Source organism: Orycteropus afer, unplaced genomic scaffold, assembly GCF_000298275.1.
Source record: "Orycteropus afer afer isolate SDZICR_OR568_19922 unplaced genomic scaffold, OryAfe1.0 scaffold00098, whole genome shotgun sequence".
NCBI lineage: Eukaryota > Metazoa > Chordata > Mammalia > Tubulidentata > Orycteropodidae > Orycteropus > Orycteropus afer.
In genome coordinates, this window is record NW_006921685.1 from 2,161,176 (window position 1) to 2,168,607 (window position 7,432).

Below are 7,432 nucleotides of genomic sequence, written 5' to 3' on the forward strand. Positions count from 1 at the left end.
ATCTTCACCCAAATCACAATAATAAAAAAAGAAAAAAAAAACATTAAAAAAAAAAAGACAAATAGGTACATTATATAGTGTATTAGAATGTGATATGTGTAAGGAAAAAATATATAGCATGGAAGGGGATACGAAATGAAGAGTGGGTTGTCAAATAGCATGATTAAGGAAGGATTCTCTGAAGGTAGATATTTAATCAAAGATTTAAAGTATGATTCAGCAAATTATGACCCACAGGTCAAATTTAGCTTGTGGTCTGTTTCTTTATGGTCCAAAAGCTATTTTTTTACATTTTTAAAGAAATTAAAATAAGAATACTTCATGACACATGACACATTAATTTTTTTTTTATTCTAATTTCAGTGTCCATAAATAAAGCTTTATTGTAACTCAGCCATGCTCACTTATTTAAGTACTATCTTTGGCTGTTCTGTGTAATAGCAAAATTGAGTAGTTGTGACCAAGTCTTTATGGTTGTAAATAGTAGAATATTTACTATCTAACCTTTTACAGAAGAGTTTACTAACCTTAAGTTAAAAGAAACGAGGAGTGTTCTGTTCAAATTTCTGAGTATGGAGTATTCCAGGCAGAAAGAGCAATAGTATCAATCAAGGATGGCACAAGGAGAGATGTAATAGGAGGTGAGGTAAGAGAAATAATCTGTCTTGAGGGACAGATCAGGAAGGAACTCACTAGCTACTTTAAAGACTTTGGCAGTTATTCTGGATGAGAAAACCACTGGGGGGTTTTGAGCAAAGGAGTAATAGACTCCAACTTCCACTTTAAAACAAACAGTCTGACTTGTATATTGAGTACAGATTATGTGGGTCAAAAGTGGGAACAGGGAAACTGGTTATGAAACAAATGTAATAGTTATCACAAGAGTGTTATACCATGTGAGTAAGTGTGGAAGTATTGGGGAGTGGTTAGATTTTAGTAAAGTTCTTGTTGTTGCTGTCAAGTGCCATCCAGTCAACTTCAACTCATATCTACACTATGTAAAAAGGAATGAAACACTGCACAGTGCTGTACCATCCTCATAATCTTTGCTATGTTTGACCTTATCAACTATGTCAATCCATCTCATTGACGGTCTTTCTCTTTTTCACTGACCCTCTACTTTACTAAGCATGATATTCTTCTCCAGGGAATGGTCCCTTTTGACAATAAGACCAAAGTACCTGAGATGAAGACTGGCCATTCTAGCTTCTAGGGAACGTTCTGCCTGTACTTCTTCCAAGACCGATTTGTTCCTTCTTCTAGCAGTCTGTTGTATTTTCAGTATTCTTCACCAACAATTCAAATGCATCAGTTCTTCTTCAGTCTTCCTTATTCATTGTCCAGCTTTCATATGTATATGAGCCTATTGAAAATATTATGGCTTTAACAAACAGGTGTTTATTCTTACAGTTTTTAGAGGCTAGAAGTCTGAGTTCAAAGTGCCAGGCTCCAAGGGCTGGCTGAAAGCCACTTAACCTTGGGCTTCAGCTCTGATTCTTGTGTGTGGCCCACTGAAGCTAGAGGCATCTCTTCACTCAGGCAGCTGCTTGCTGCTAACCCAACGTCAACAAGTGAAAAGGCACAGTCCCAATATTACCAAATCACACAGGAGGTCATTGATACAAGTCCATTAAATGTCCCAAGATCGTCAGATCATGGAAGGCTGCTGAATGAAGACTCAGCTACAGGCAGAGTGAAGCATGACAAAAAGCACTAGAGACCTTCCTCAAAGCTGCTGCTTATATACTGAAAGCAGACCTCCTCCCTATAGCAGCTACTCAGTGGCCCCCAGTATATTCCACTGTGAAACTGATTGTCAGTCTCACTATGGGGAATAACTACATCCAGCTGACCAGTCACTCAACCAGGCCTAGTCAAGTTAACACACAAACTTAATTTCCACAACCTCTCTCTCTTCGTATCCACATACACATGTATGTGTATATGTGTATATATGTATGTGTATATACATATAATATATATATACATACATACACACACACACACACACACACACACATATATATATACACACACAAAAAAAAAAAAAAAAAAAAAAAAAAAACACTGTCATCAAGTTGATTCCAACTCATAGTGACCCACTTTGGATTTCCAAGGCAGTAAATCTTACAGAAGTAAATTGCCTCATCTTCCTTCCACAGAGTGGCTGATGAGTTTGAACTACCAATCTTCTAGTTAGCAGTCAAATGCCTTAGGCACTGCTCCACTAGAGTTCCATATATCCACATATAGATATATTTACATTTACATTTATATGTATGTATATATGTATATGTGAATATGAAGAGAGACAAAAAGAAGTGCTTTCAGGAACCATTTCAAAGACAATAGTGATGCTCAGAAAAAATATATATATTTATTAAAAATGAATTATTTGTCACAATAAAACAGTCAGTTGTTCTGTATAAACAGGTACTTAATGCCTACTGTGTATTCAGCAGATGAGTTCTGGATGTCATCAAGGACATCATATATGAATAATGCAAAAGATCATTAAAATAGGAAAGGAAGAGAAGACAGAAATGGAAGTCAGAAGAAACGATTCTTGAATGCAGAGTGTTGTTGTTGTTGTTATTGCCGTCGAGTCGGACCCGACTTATAGAGAACCCTCCTTGTGTTTCCAAGGCAGTATCACTTTGGAAGTAGATTGCCCCATCTTCCTTCCAAGGAGTGGCTGGTGGATTTGAACCACCAGCCTTCTGGTTAGCAGTCAAGTGCCTTAGCCACTATGCTACCAGAGCTCCCCTAGAATACATTATAAGCACTTAATTGTGCTTAGAAGGAGCCTGTATATAGACCAAGAGGTAGCAGTTGGAACAGAACAAGGGACTACTGCATGGTTTAAAATCAGGAAAGGTCTGTGTCAGGGTTGTATCCTTTCACCATAGTCAATCAGTGTGCTGAGCAAACAATCCAAGAAGCTGGGCTATATGAAAAAGAATGCAGCATCAACATTGGAGGAAGACTCATTAACAACCTGTGATATGTAAATGGCACAACCTTGCATATTGAAGGTGTCAAGGGTTTCATTTTAGTTTGATCTACAATCAATATCTGCTAAAAGGGCAAGGAGGCCACATCTCCTGACCTCCTCTAACCCTACAAGAGGAAGACAGGATCACTATCAGTAACCCAATGCCTATTCCTACAAGGCCAGACATGCTGCCTCCCTCCAGCCCTTACGCCAACTGTTTCTCCCGCAGCACCCAAAGCCTAAATGCTGCGTTCAATAATTCACTGCAGTGGCCAAACAGAACTCGCAGATTATGGAGTTCATCAGGGAGGCACCAGGCTACAACTCAAGTTCAGGAAAAATGCTCAGTCTCTCTCCTAGCCTGCTGTCTCTCACCCAACAGTTCCTCTCAGTCTCTCTCCATCTCTCTCCCAGCAATGAGTCTCTCAGTGTCTGTTTCTCAGCAGCACATGTCTCTGGGTGTTTCTTTCTCTTAGCAACACGTCTTCCTCAGCGAGAGGTCAGAGAGAGACTTCTGCCTCTAGGAGGCCTCCTTTTGAGCCTGGCAGAGTGGCCAAACTAACCATAACATCAGAATTCTAAGCACCTGAGAGAGTGAACTTCTCAGAACATTATTTTGTGCTGCTCGCAACAGAAATACCCCAGGTGGATGATTTTTCCTATCAGGAGCTCCTCAGTTGCTCACAGCAAATTCCACCACTGAGTTTACAAAGACTCCTCGGAAAGAAGGTTGGGCAATCTACTTCTGTAGTGATACTGCCTTGGAAATTAAAGGAGGCATCACTATGAGTTGGGTCTGACTCCACGACACATAACAACAACAAAAAAAAAAATGGCTAGAAAAGCCATACCAGGAAATTTACTACACACAGGCCACCCCCTGGCTTTTCTAGCCATTATCCCTTATATACTTCAAAAATTAACATCCCCTTCACCATCAGTTTAAGAATAACCACACCTGTGAAAGTGTGTAAGCCAGCCACTTCATGCCTTTATCCCCCCCCCCATTTTAAATAGTCAGTTTCTAATTTGCCCATCCCTATCAAACAAGTACTCTGAAAGTCCAGCCCAGTGCAAGCCATCATATTGCAGCAACTTAACACCAGCTCAGTGTCAAAAATCTTTCTCTTCGTTTGGTCAGGTTCTACTCAGCTCAGTGCTAGCCATCCCAGCTAAGTCACGGGTACCAGCTACCAAGTTTGGGAGTCACATTCCTCCCTTTGCTTCAAACCAGCCAGCCCTTTCTCTCATCCCCAGCCTCCATGGCCTAAGTCTAAGAGCACCAAACTCAGCCCGTTTCTTCTTTGCTGTACTTCCCCCATTTCTACTCAAGTGGACCCAGGTGGTCACAAGGGAGTAGCATACAAGCTCGCTGGCTTCCCTTAACTTTCAGTCCTGGAAGGGGTTTCTCTCCTGGACCATGTCTTTCCTGCCTTGATGCACACAAAGCCTAACTGCTTGCTCAAAATTCAAAAAGCCAAACAGTCGTTTTTTTCTCTTCAGGTCCTCTCTTCAAATGCAAATCTTCTGTTCCCTCAGTAGTAGTGGGTGGGGCTCAGGTTTTCAACGTAAGCTCCTAGTACTCTTTACACACAGGGCTTAAAACAAAAGCCTGTTTCTGCTGGGCAAATTCTATTTCCCCTTTTAAACATATCCAATCAAGTATCAGCTGAAGGCGGACTTACACACTCTCTGTTATCCACATACCCCATAATCATTTCTAAAGTATAAGCAGGTAGGAGAGCATTCAATAGCCAAAGTACATTCAGGTAAACACATAAACCAAAACAGTAATCCTTTTTAAGACATTCCAGGTTTATCTTTTCACCTTGATTACCTTCCCATTCTATGCATATGGCCTTGGGACTTTGGCTGGGTGTAACCAAAAGCTCTAGCCTCTGGATCAATTACCACCTTTAAGAGGTAACACCAAACAAAGTGTAACCTTCTAAGATCCAAAGTGTCACTTCCCAGGCCCCTTCCTTTTTTCTTTTACAAAGTCTCATGCTTCTATGAGTCTGGAGCCATTCAAGGAATCCCACTGCTTCTGACACTGACTGCTAAAAAGGCAAGGAGGCCACATCTTCTGACCTCCTCTAACCACTCAAGGGGAAGACAGAATCCCTATCAGTAGCCCAAGGCCCATACTGTGAGGCAAGACAGGCTACCTCCCTCCAGCGCTTTCACCAACCCTGACACCAACCTTCCTCTCGCAGCACCCACCTTTCTGCTCAAGGTTCCATAATTCACTGCAGTGGCCACACAGAACTCACAGATTATGGGGTTTATTAGGAAAGCACCAGACTACAATTGAAGTTCAGGAAAAATGTTCAGTCTCTCTCCCAGCTCTTTGTCTGTCCGCGAACAGTCTCTCACATTCTCTCTCCCAACAGTGCGTGTTCTTTGGTGTCTCACTCAGTAATGCATGTCTCTTGCATCTCTTTTCCAGCAGCTCATGTCTCTCAAGATTGAGTCCTTCCTCAGCCAGCAGTCAGAGAGTTCTTCCTCTAAGAGGCCTCCTTTTAAACCCAGCACAGTGGCCAAACCAATCAATCATAACATCAGAATTCTAAGCACTTGAGAAAGAGCAGGAACCTCCCAGAACATTGTTTTATGCCACTCCCAACAGAAATACCCCAGGTGGACAACTTTAGCAATCAGGAGCTCCTCAGTTGCTCATGGCAAATTCCACCTCAGAGTTTACAGACTTATGGGTAGAAAAGCCACACTAAGTAATTTATTTTTCAGCTTTTTTCAGCTTCTTCCTTTCCCTGTTCCTGGTTGCAAATTTTTTTTTTCTTCCTTTTTTTCTGGTGGTTAACCCCGTTCCTTGTATTTCTTTTTGCATTTTTCCCATTTTTTTCTTCATTATTCACCTTCTCTGTCTTTTTTCTCTTATTGCCCTATCCCCAGATACTGCAGGTTTTCTTGTTTTTTTTCACTGACCTTCTTGTTTTTCCGAAGGCCGCAGCCATTTTGATTGTTTACATGTGGCAGCCATTTTGGATATTTAAAGTGATTGAGGGTGCAGCCATTTTGAATGTTTACAAGTGGCAACCATTTTGGATTTTAAAGTGATAGCATTCTCATTTGGATTCCAGGGACCTAAGAACAAGCAGCGAGGCGTGAAGCAGGGAGAGGACAAAGAAAGGAACCTAAGAACAGGCAGCAAGGTGGGAAGCAGGAAGAGGACAATAAAAAGCAAAGGGGACTGGAACAGATCGATGAGTGAGCCGCAGGGACCCAGGTGAAGAGAGGGAATCCAAGCCACACCCCACAAGGAGTAAGGCGGGAAGGCAAGGAGAGGACAGAAAAGGCAAAGGGGATAGGAACAGATTGAGGATTCAACTGCAGGGAGCCAGGTGAGGAGAGGGAACCCAGGCCACCCCGTACAAGCAGCGAGGTGGGAAGCAGGGAGAGGATAGAAAAGGCAAAGGGGACAGGAACAGATGGAAGAGTTAGCCTCAGGGATCAAGGTAAAGGTGGTTGGAGGGGTTTTCAATAGCTAAGGGAGACAAATTTGTCTGTCAGTTTGTCCCACTGTAGTGACATGTTGCTGTGAGTCTTCAGGCTGTGCCACTGGTGTTTGAAACCCAGTGAGGTGCACATGGTGCACAGGTATCAGGCCAGCTTGCAGACTGAGACAGACTAGGAAGAAGGAAGAGGCCATCCACTTCTCAAAGAATTGGCCAGGGAAAACCTTATGAACAGCAGAGAAACACTGTCTGATACATTACTGTGCAACTTTATGAATAGTCCAGAAACATTGTCCAATACAGAGGAGGAAGATGAGTCACTTAGCTTAGAAAGCTCTCAGAGTAGGACTGGGCAAAAACTGCATTATCAGAGTAAAACCAGCCTCACTCATATGGACAAGGTAAAGCTTTCGAGACCTCCATTTGCTGACATGGCACCACTCAAATTGAGGAGAAACAGCTGCAGACACATGGAAAATGGAATGTACAAAGTATGAATCTAGGAAAATTGGAAGTTGTCAAAAATGAACTGGAATGCATAAAGATTGATATTCTAGGCATTAGTGAGCTGAAATGGACTGGTTTTGGCCATTTTGAATCAGACAACCTTATGATCTACTATGCCAGGAATGACAGTTTAAAGAGGAATGGCATGGCATTCATCATCACAAAGGATGTTTCAAGATCTGTCCTGAAATACAATGCTGTCAGTGATAGGAAAATATCCACACACCTACAAAGAAGACCCGTTAATACGACTATTATTCAAATTTATGCACCAATCACAAAAGCCAAAGATAAGGAAATTGAAGATTTTTATCAACTTTTGCAGTCTGAAATTGACTGAATATTCAGTCAGGATGTGTTAATTATCACTAGTGACTGGAATGCAAAAGTTGGAAACAAAAAAGAATCACTGGTAGTTGGAAAATTTGGTCTTGGTGACAGAAATAATGCTGGA